The sequence below is a fragment of the Mesoplodon bidens genome (genome assembly GCF_964165515.1).
Source record: "Mesoplodon bidens genome assembly, chromosome: 9".
NCBI lineage: Eukaryota > Metazoa > Chordata > Mammalia > Artiodactyla > Ziphiidae > Mesoplodon > Mesoplodon bidens.
Window position 1 is genome coordinate 2,132,567 of NC_138166.1, and position 10,585 is coordinate 2,143,151.

At 49.1% G+C, this 10,585-nt stretch overlaps 1 long non-coding RNA gene across 1 annotated transcript; it reads right to left on the bottom strand.

Moving 5' to 3' along the window:
* Window positions 1-367: 367 nt before the first annotated feature.
* On the bottom strand, window positions 368-2,817 carry LOC308622735. The gene is made up of 3 exons (XR_014016681.1): window positions 2,703-2,817; window positions 2,356-2,444; window positions 368-963 (listed from the first exon to the last, which is right to left on the bottom strand). It is a non-coding gene; the product is annotated as an uncharacterized lncRNA (long non-coding RNA).
* Between the last annotated feature and the right edge of the window lie 7,768 nt (window positions 2,818-10,585).

A 10,585-nucleotide genomic window follows, 5' to 3' on the forward strand; every position in this document is an offset into this window, starting at 1 on the left:
TATGCCCCCTGAAATCAGTTCTGGCATAAACTCTGTCAACACCAAGTGCAGGGACCTCCCTCACCCAGAGGGGGGTCCTCACTCTAGCCCAGATCTAGCCCAAATCTTCTAACTTGACGGGTGCTCCTATCCGACCCCTACCTGGGATCCCACCTCAACCTATGTGGCGCTTCCCCCTGGCCTGAGCAAGGGGTCTCGGGAGCTCACCTGCTCAGGAGTGATTCTTCTTCCCACTGGCCCTTAACCCGGGGCCTCCGGGTCCCTGTAACGAAGATGCCTGATGTCTGTAGGGAAGGAAACATTGGCCTCTACCCACTTAAGTTCAGTGGCTGAGTCTGCGAAATAAGCTAACAACAGGTCAACAGGAGAAAAGGCACACAATTTTATTTGGTGTTAAAAGTTTTACGTGGCACAAGGGACTTCATAGAAAGGAGAGAACCACCCCTCTCCCAAGAAACAGTGAGGCTTGGGGGCTGTTGAACCATCCAGACAAAGAAAGATCAATTGAATGAGAAGGGCCAAGACTGAGGAAAGGGACTCAATGTCTGGGGCTGGCAGTTTGTGGGAAGGCAACGGTACCTAAGGGTTGGCTAGTAAGGTTGGTGCAGGTACTGTGATATTGTGATTCATAAGAAACACATAGGGCTTCCCTGGTGGCGCAGTGGTTGCGAGTCCACCTGCCGATGCAGGGGACACGGGTTCGTGCCCCAGTCCGGGAATATCCCACATGCCGCGGAGCGGCTGGGCCCGTGAGCCATGGCCGCTGAGCCTGCGCGTCTGGAGCCTGTGCTCCGCAACGGGAGAGGCCACAACAGTGAGAGGCCCGCGTACCGCAAAAAAAAAAAAAAAAGAAACACATATATACTTTTGCTCATTCACCTGAATTACCACGCACGTTTCTCCTATACGATTGGCCTTCAGGCGCCATCCTTGGCTCACAGATCCCGACACCCTCGGGCTGACCTGAGTGATAAAAGCAATGGCATCAGCTCCAGAAAACCCTTCAGGGAAGGTGACTTTTGGGGTCCCAACTAAGGATGGGGCTCGTTGCCAGGAGAACCAACCATGTGATCAGACAGTTGGAACTTTCAGTCCCACCCCTCCCCCCACCCCCCTATTTCCCAGGAGGAAAGAGGCGCTGGAGGTTGAATCTCTCACAATAGTCAATGGTTGACTCCATCCTGCCTGTGCCATGAAGCCTCCATAAAATCCCAAGAAAACGGGGTTCATAGAGCTTCTGGGTTGGTGACCACGTGGAGGTTGAGGGGATGGCAGCACCCAGAAAAAGCATGGGAGCCTCACAACCTATCCCCCACCTCGTCCTATGCATCTCCTCCATCTGGATGTCCCTCTGTACCCCTTATGTCCTTTTATAATAAGTCAGTAACTCAGTAAAATGTCTCCGTGAGTTTTGTGAGCTCTTCTAACCAATGAATCGGACCCAAGGAGGGGCTGTGGGAACCTCTGATGTATAGCCAGTTGGTTAGAAGCGCAGGTAATAGTCTGGGTTTGGGACCGGCCCCTGAAGTGGAGGGTGGTCTTGTGGGACGGAGCCCTTCACCTGTGGCATCTGATCCTGCCTCCAGGCAGACAGTGTCAGAACTGAGTTAAACTGTAGGACCCCCAGCTGGTGTCCGAGAAGCGCCTGGTGCTGTGGGAATTCCCCTGCCCCACACACATTGGAGTTGGGTCCAGGGTCTTTATGGAGGCGCCCATGTGCTTAAGAAAGGGCAATGCCACCATGTGAGGAGGAATGGGAGAAAGTGCTTGGGAGATCCCGGCTCTGGAGCTCTAGCCCTGATGCATGAGGCCTGTTGGCCTCCAGACGGCGGGCTCCTTTAGGTCAGGCCTCACGTCCCGTCCATACTTGTAACCCCACTGTCACCAGCGATTGTCCCTATGTGTTTATTGAATAAATGTCTGTGAAGAAGGGCTGAGGCCAGACAGGAGGCTGCAACAACGCACGGAAACCCGAGGGTGGGAGAAAACCTGCCAACAGCGGGAGACTGATTGCTGAGGGCTGTGCCGGGCTGCCTGGGAACTGACGGCCTTCTGGTCCTTGGAGACGATCGGGGATCCCCAGAGTCCTGGAAACCGGGAGGCTCCCTGACGTTTACGGATTCTTGGTCTGTGCTAGGATGGTCTATTTGGGAAAGTGTGAACGTCAGAGCAAACCGGTGACCTCTGATGCCTGGAGGGCAGCCGTGTCCTAGAGCAGATCGGACCCTTGGCATTCACAGGCAACCTTGCCTCAGGAGACTCGTGGGTCCCCAGCTTCACAAGGGTCCTCCCAACACGCGTGAGGAACGAGGAGGGAAGACTGACAAGCCCGTGGTGTCCTTCAGCCAGACTCACCTTGGGGCCGGGAGACCGGCCTCTGTACACGACGCATCCGTTAGGATCCAGTGCAGATACCATCACTGCCCGTCCTGGCATCTGGGACCCTTGGAAATTGTCAAAATCACAAATATTTAACCCCACATGTAGGATTTGCTGGAAACAGGGTCGCATTCCTTGTATTTAGTAGTCATTCTAAAGGTAAAAGGGAAATGATAGCCCTTCAACTTATTTAATTCATTCTGCCTCACTCTGCTAATGGCACAGGCAACAATAAATAATAAACCGCTATTGTGAGAAGTCTGAAAACTGAAGAATTGAAGGAAGATATTTAGCCAAGATGTTGGCTCTAAATTCAGACTCACCTTGAAATGGGCTTGGATTCGCTGGCTGAGTCGCTGCTGTGAGCTCGGCAGTGAGGCGACCTCATCTCGCTAAGTGTCCTCCTCGTGTGTAAGACAGTGACAGTGACTACTCAGGACAATGATCCAAAACGTGGTGCGAAAAGCAAAGGATGGTGTGTCTTTTTAGGATCACACTGGGGCCCAGGCGCACAGATCCACCAAGGGTCACTTAATTCTCTAGGAGAGACTATCTGTGTTTAACTTATTATTTATGCTGCTGCTGTGGATTCAGCCCAGGTTCTGGGAAGTTGTTTGTCCACTTGTGCATCTTATCCAGCCTCCGATTGCTTTTGGTACCTTTGTACAGGGAGCACAGCCCAAACCCCACAGCATCTCTGTGGGGATCTGTGCTCGTCAGCAAAGGTAGAGCAGCATCAACCTGGCCTGCCTATTGCAGCCCTGATGAGCCTGCCCCGCAGAAGGCGCTGGGCTCTCAGGAGAGCTCCTGAGAGGGGCCCAACAGCCCTAGGCTTCAGGGGAAAGCCACACCACCAAAATAATAGCAGCAGAAGCATGGTGATATACACAACAGATTCCAGGAGGAAGGGGGCACTGCTACTCGGATTCAGGCAACAGCAAGCATCACTTCAATCGTGGCTCTGGGCACCTAAGCGTGAGACGTCACAAGATCCTTTCAGCTAAATGACAGACTTGTTCTTGATTCACACCTCTCAGGATAGGCAAGGGCTCTTGTCAACAATTTCCAAGTTTAAAACCCTTAGGTGTTTCACTTAAGAGTAAGTGTGGAATCAACCTCACAGTGCAGTCCCCAGCAAAAACTCAGAACATTAATGTGGCAAAGCCATTAAATAAGTAGAGACCATTTAGGAAATGATCTGCTCAGGAGACACAGGATAATAAACAGTTTTTCCAGGGGCATGTAGACCTGTGCTATCTCAAACAGTAGCCACCATCCACGTGTGGCTTTAACTTCACATTAATTAAAATGAAATGAAATGAAACATTCAGGTCCTTAGTTACACTGGCCACATTTCAAGTGCTCAGTAGCACACGTGGCCAAAGGATTTTGTCTGGGACGGTGTAGACACAGAACATTTCCAGCACCACAGAAAGTTCTTTGGGACAGCTGGTCTAGACAATGCAAGGATCTGGAAGGAAAGAGAACATGGGATGTGAGACCAGATGTGACGTGGCACGTGAACTGCAGCATGGTCCTTTGATGCTGTTAAATGTCATGGGGTGTTTAGATGGATGTTTCCAAATAACTCACCAAGTATCTCTGCAACATTTTTGAGTAATATTTCTTCCCCACTGATATTTCTAATTCCTCCTTTTCCAGTCTCAGGAGACTTTGGACTCTTGGCCATTCACCACGGGAACGCCTTTCTTCTTTGAAGAAAAGATGGACTTGGAAAGCTGCCCTAGGAAAGCATGGCCCTGCGAGCTTGGGTCCTTATCTTTGCACGAAGCACTCTCTGTAGAGCAAGAATAGAACAGAATAGAATAGAATAAAGATAAAATAAGGTAAAGCAAGATAAAATCAAAAGCATGAGATGGTCCTCACTTTTCTGTCCTGCTCTCTGAGGACTTCTCCTGCCCTGTGACGTCCCTCTGGGTGGAACCAGGAAGCCTGAGGACCCCCTCACTCCACCCCTGCCCATCCTGAGACCCTCCCCACATCAGTGAATATACTTCTACTCCATCATCTGTCTTGATGGCAAAGCGTTTCATTTCACCACAGCCAAATACTTTATAAACCTTTACAATCATTTCCTTTCACCAGCCCATTACATATATTACTTCATTAAGTTTAAACAATATACTATTTCATATACTATATTATAATTTATATTAAGAAGTGAAATTCAGTTATAGAGTTTTTTCTAATGTTTCACATGTAACTGGTACTGTGTACTTTTAAATATGCCATTTCAGTTGTTTTTAGCACAGTGCTATGAGTGAGGCACACGCAGTAGGTACAATCAGACCCATTTTACAGATGAGGAGACTTGGTTCAGAGCAGTTAGGTCGCATCCAAAGTCCTCATTGGGACTGAGTTGGGGTTAAAGCCCAAGACTTATTCCAAAGCCCCACTGAGGTGCAAGTTGCCACTTTAAAACTTTATCTTTAAAAAGGCAAATTTTTGGTTCATTAAGATGCAGATCTTCCCCAAACAAAGTGCAACATTTTGCCGCACAAAATGTGGTGGTGAAACTTGGTTGTGCAGTTTCAGAACTTGCAAGCCGGTGCAAACGGACGAGTCTCTCTGCGTCTCCCTCCGTCTCTGTCTCTCTCTGTCCCTCACCCCCTCCCCAGCTCTCTCTCCTGTCTCTCCCTGTCTGTTTCTCTGTCCCTCACCCCCTCCCCAGCTCTCTATCCTCTCTCCTGTCTCCGTCTGTCTCTCACCCCCTCCCCAGCTCTCTCTCCTGTCTCTCCCTGTTTCTCTGTCCCTCACCCCCTCCCCAGCTCTCTCTCCTGTCTCTCCCTGTTTCTCTGTCCCTCACCCCCTCCCCAGCTCTCTATCCTCTCTCCTGTCTCCGTCTGTCTCTCACCCCCTCCCCAGCTCTCTCTCCTGTCTCTCCCTGTCTCTGTTTCTCTGTCCCTCACCCCCTCCCCAGCTCTCTCTCCTGTCTCTCCCTGTCTGTTTCTCTGTCCCTCACCCCCTCCCCAGCTCTCTATCCTCTCTCCTGTCTCCGTCTGTCTCTCACCCCCTCCCCAGCTCTCTCTCCTGTCTCTCCCTGTTTCTCTGTCCCTCACCCCCTCCCCAGCTCTCTCTCCTGTCTCTCCCTGTCTCTGTTTCTCTGTCCCTCACCCCCTCCCCAGCTCTCTCTCCTGTCTCTCCCTGTCTCTGTTTCTCTGTCCCTCACCCCCTCCCCAGCTCTCCCTCCTGTCTCTCCGTCTGTCTCTCTGTCCCTCACCCCCTCCCCAGCTCTCTCTCCTGTCTCTCCCTGTCTCTCTCTCTGTCTCACTCCCTCCCCAGCTCTCTCTCCTGTCTCTGTCTCTCTGTCCCTCACCCCCTCCCCAGCTCTCTCTCCTGTCTCCGTCTGTCTCTCACTCCCTCCCCAGCTCTCTCTACTGTCTCCGTCTCTCACCCCCTCCCCAGCTCTCTCTCCTGTCTCCGTCTCTCACTCCCTCCCCAGCTCTCTCTCCTGTCTCTCCCTGTCTCTCACTCCCTCCCCAGCTCTCTCCTGTCTCTGTCTCTCTCTCACTCCCTCCCCAGCTCTCTCCTATCTCTCCCTGTCTCTCTGTCCCTCACCCCCTCCCCAGCTCTCTCCTGTCTCTCCCTCTGTCTCTCTGCCCCTCACCCCCTCCCCAGCTCTCTCTGCTGTCTCTGTCTCTCTCATTTAACTATGTAAAATCTTCACACAACCCTGCTCCCTGTACAAAAGCACCCAAAGCGATCAGGATGCCGAATAAGAGACACACTGAGTCTGGATCTACGGCTGCAAAGCCAAGGCTGACAGAGGACTGAAAGTCAGTAAAATGGTGAAGAACCCGAGAACCCTGCTCTACAGCCTCAGCATAAACACTGACCTGGAGCAGCAAAGTCGTTCTCCCTTCAGCCTGGAAGGACACAGTGCCAGGAAGCGCTCCTTGCACTGGGCACATAAACCAGAGACCCCAAGATGGAGAACCTGCTGGAAACACCATCCATGCCCGGTTTCCTCCAAGAAGCATCCTGGTTGTGAGGGTCGCGGGGGTGGGGGAGGCCCGAGAGCAGGTTGGAGGCTGAGGACGGGCATATCTAGCACCGCTGACCAGTGATGACCCGAGGCCTGGGAAGCAGTAGAATCATCTTCCTATTGGCTTGTACCCTGTGAAGTTCCATGGTTTAGGTAAAAAGTGGTCCAATGTGGGCAAATTTGTGGGATTCAGCCTAGTGTAAGGCCTGCACAGAGGTATTGGTTCCCATCAATCTTTGGAATAATTTCTGTTAAACAGGAGAAAAATGACGACCTGAAGCCACATCTGGGGGAAGGCTCCAGTGACAGAGAGACTTTCCATGGAGGGGGAACTCCTACTTATAAACCTTCCAGATAGACTTATTCTTCTATTCAAAAAAGAGAGCAGATGATGTTTATGATGAATTACAGTTATGTATGATGTTATCACAGGGGAAACTGGGAGAGGGTACAAAACCTGTACTATTTTTGCAACTTCTTGTAAGTCTGAAATTTTTAAATAGGAAGTATTTTTAAGTGAATAAAATAGGAGATGTTTTAATCGGAACAAAAAAAAAAGTGGGTGAGCTAGAAAGTTTCAAATAAGGAGTGGGATCCCTGAGTTTTTAAATAAATAGTAGCTATGGGAAAGACACCACGAAATCTATGAAAGCAAATCATAAGTCTTCCTTTTACTGCAAGCCTTTTAGGGGTAAACATATATGGTTAGCAGTGAAATTATGCATACTATAATATGTTTGAATTTCAGGCCACAAACTCAAGTGTGCAACAAATATCAATTTACAGGCCTTATTGGTTGTCTATTGCTACACACACCTTATCCCAAAACTTAGCAGCTTCAAACGGGAAATATTTGTTCTCTAACAGTTTCTGGAAGTCAGGAATGCAGGTGCAGCCTAGCTGGGTTTCCTGGTTCAAGGCATCCAACAAGACTGCAAACAAGGTTTGCCTGGGCTGAGGTCTTGTCTGAAGGCTCAAATGGGGGAGATTCACTCAAGTTCATTTATGGGATGCAAATGAACTTTTTGATGCAATTCCTCTTGGGATGTTGGATGGAGAACCCCAGCTCCTTACTGACCACGGGCTAAAGGCCTCTGTCCTTGCTGCGTGGGCCTCCACAGGGCAGCTCACACATGGCAGCCGTCCACCCACAGAGTGAGGCAGCAATAGAGAGTGAGTGAGCTAGAAACCGGCTTTGAGAACTAATCATGGAGGTGACATCTGATCACTTTTGCTATACAGTAAGTCCCCTACATATGAACGAATTCCGTTCTGAGAGCACATTCCTAAGTCCAAGTTGTTCGTAAGTCCAACAGAATTAGCCTAGGTACCCAACCAACACAGTTAGCCTAGGTACACACTAACCGTGCTATATAGTACTGTACTGTAATAGGTTTATAATACTTTTCACACAAGTAATATGTACATAAAAAAACACAAAAAATAAACACTTTTAATCTTACAGCACAGTACCTTGAAAAGTACAGTAGTCCAGTACAACAGCTGGCACACGGGCTGGCATCGAGTAAACAGGCAAGAAGACTTACTGACTAGAGAAGGGAGAGGAGGTGGGAGATGGTAGAGCTGAAGGATCGTCAGCAACAGGAGACGGAGGGCAGGCTGCAATTTCACTCACGCCTGACGTTGATGGGAAGCATGTTCGCATCTTTGAAAGTTCGCAACTTGAAGGTTTGTATGTACTGGACTTTCTATATTGTATTCATAGTTTCCTGTAATCCCCTCAAGGAGAGGGGATTACAGGAAATCATGAACAAAAGAAGTCAGAATCGTGGGAACTGCCTTGTAGTCCATCCACCAGAATCCTCCCACTGGCCCCAGTGATTCTATCCTGACACCTGTAAGATACAGTCACCCCTTGAAAAGTCTCAACCCATTCAAATCAAAGTCCAAACTCTTATCACCTAAGTCAAGTCCAGGTCCAGATGTGGCCGCTGAGCAAGTTCCTGGGGTTCAAAATCTCTTGATCTGAGAGCCTGCAAATGAGAGACAAGCTGTCTGCCCCATCACAATCTGAGTACAATGGTAGGACAGCAGCTACACACACCCTCACTCCAAATGAGCACACGGGAGAGGCACACAGGTGGGTGGCACTGACCCCGAGAGGTTCTGAAATTCCACCAGGCTAACGTTGGGAGGGGCTTCTGTTTCAAGGCCTGAGTACAAGATCCTGTGGCCCTGGCCCTGCCCTTGGAGTCTCGGGTTCTGCCCTCTGAGCCATCCTTCCTTTCTCATGGAAGGTACTGACAGGTGAGCAGTTTCATCAGCCTGTTTTCTGCCAGAAGTGTTCGAGAGTCTGCCATCTGCCTTCATTTTTATTCTTTGTCCCTGTTAATCTAAGCTGACAGCGTTTCCACTAAAACAGTGTTTCTCAGATACTTTATGAGCCTTCTGTGGATTCTGGTGGGTTCACCCTATCAGACATCTGAGGGATGTTCACGCCCTCAGATCATCCCTCCTGTTCCATGGCCCCTGAGCACAGCCAAAGGACAGAGGTCAGCCAGCTGAACGGGGTGGGGTGGGGGGTCTGTGGGGCACCAAAGTGTCTTTTGTGTGAGTGTTCTGAACTTTTCATCCTTCTGAAGTCACACCCTCTGCTTTTCCTCGAGACATTTTCCTGACAACAAATCTCTTAATTTTAGCACCTTTGCCATCTGGAGAGGCTGAGGATTTTCAGAATCATCAAGCCCTGGTTCTGTTTTGTCTGATGGTTCTTCTCTCGGTACCCATCTCTCCTCCCGTGTTTCACTACGAGCAGGAACCAGTTAGCACCTTCCACACTTTGCTTGGAAGCCCCGTGTCTGGCCACAATGACGAGTTAGTCACTTACAAGTCCTGCTTCCCCTGCAATGACAGGAGACAGTTCTGCTAAGCTTTCTGCCCCTACATAAAAGGATGCCCGTTCTTCTAGTTTACAGTAACACAGTCCTCACTTCTGTTAGGTCCTCAACAACAGGGTCCAAGGCCATGTCTCTAATAACTGTTGCTCAAGATAGTTCAGGACTTCTCTCTTATACTCCCCCAAATTCTCTCAGCCTCCCCATGGTCTGCTTCCAAAACCATCATGACATCTGTCTTACTATCTACTGTTGCATAACAGACTACCACAAACTTGCCTCTAAATGACAGTGTCTGTGCGTACAGAGTGTAGACACAGGGCAGCTGGGTCCTCTGACCCGGAATGTAAATGTAACTATGAGATCTCTGCAGAGTCTCTCATCTCTGTCTGGAAAGAGGCTTTCTGAACTGAAAGCTAGAGTAGAAATCACAGAATACAGATTTGAAGATTTGGCTAATAAAAAAATCAATTTCCAACTGTAAATGGAAAGTAACCTTTAAAAATTGTATAAATTTTTTTAAAAACTAAAAAAATAAAATGTATTAGAATTCCAAAAAAAAAAAAAAAACCATTTCCATGACATTTACCTTCTTTCTCAATCCAACTTTTCTCTGAGATAGTCCAAACCTCAACTCCCATTTCCTATGTCTAGCCTGAAATACTGGGAAACAGCATCACCACTGGGAATGATTTCAAGAATCCTATCCAAAGGCGGCTATTTATACTCTTTGAAAATAGCACTCAGCATCACCAATTACATAATTTCCTCTATTGCACGAAGCAAAGCTTCTTAAACTATGAATGGGTCTGGGGTGGGGCCCAGGGGATGCTCGGCTGTGATCCATGGAAACATATCCCATTCTCCACTGACTCAGGGGCTGGAGAAATGAAATGTGGGGGTCTCTTGTTGTTACTGAGCCAAGGGGGTCACTGCCCGATGCACACAGAAGCCAGAACTATGGCACCAGCTCTTGGGGAGAGAAAGAGCTTTACTTCAAGGTCAACTGGCAAGAAGACAAAGCTCAAATGTGTGTCCTTGATCTGGGTCACACCTGTATGAGTTAGGGAAGGAGGGTTGGTGTGCAGAAGCACTGTGAGGGGTGGGGCAGGTTTCAATGGGAGGGCTTTAGAAGTGGCCGTTCATGGTAAAGTGTGTGAAGGGGTTTCAGCACCAGATCTCCTGGACAGCAGAACCTTCACTTCTGAAAGGGCTCTGGTGTCCAGGTTCTGGTCATGTCCTGGTTCTTTGGTCTGTGTGGGGAGAAACTTTGGCTCTGGGTGTTATTTGAGGTCAAAATTTCCTCTCTGTTCATGCTTTGGCTGCATGACTTGTGGTTTTGTTC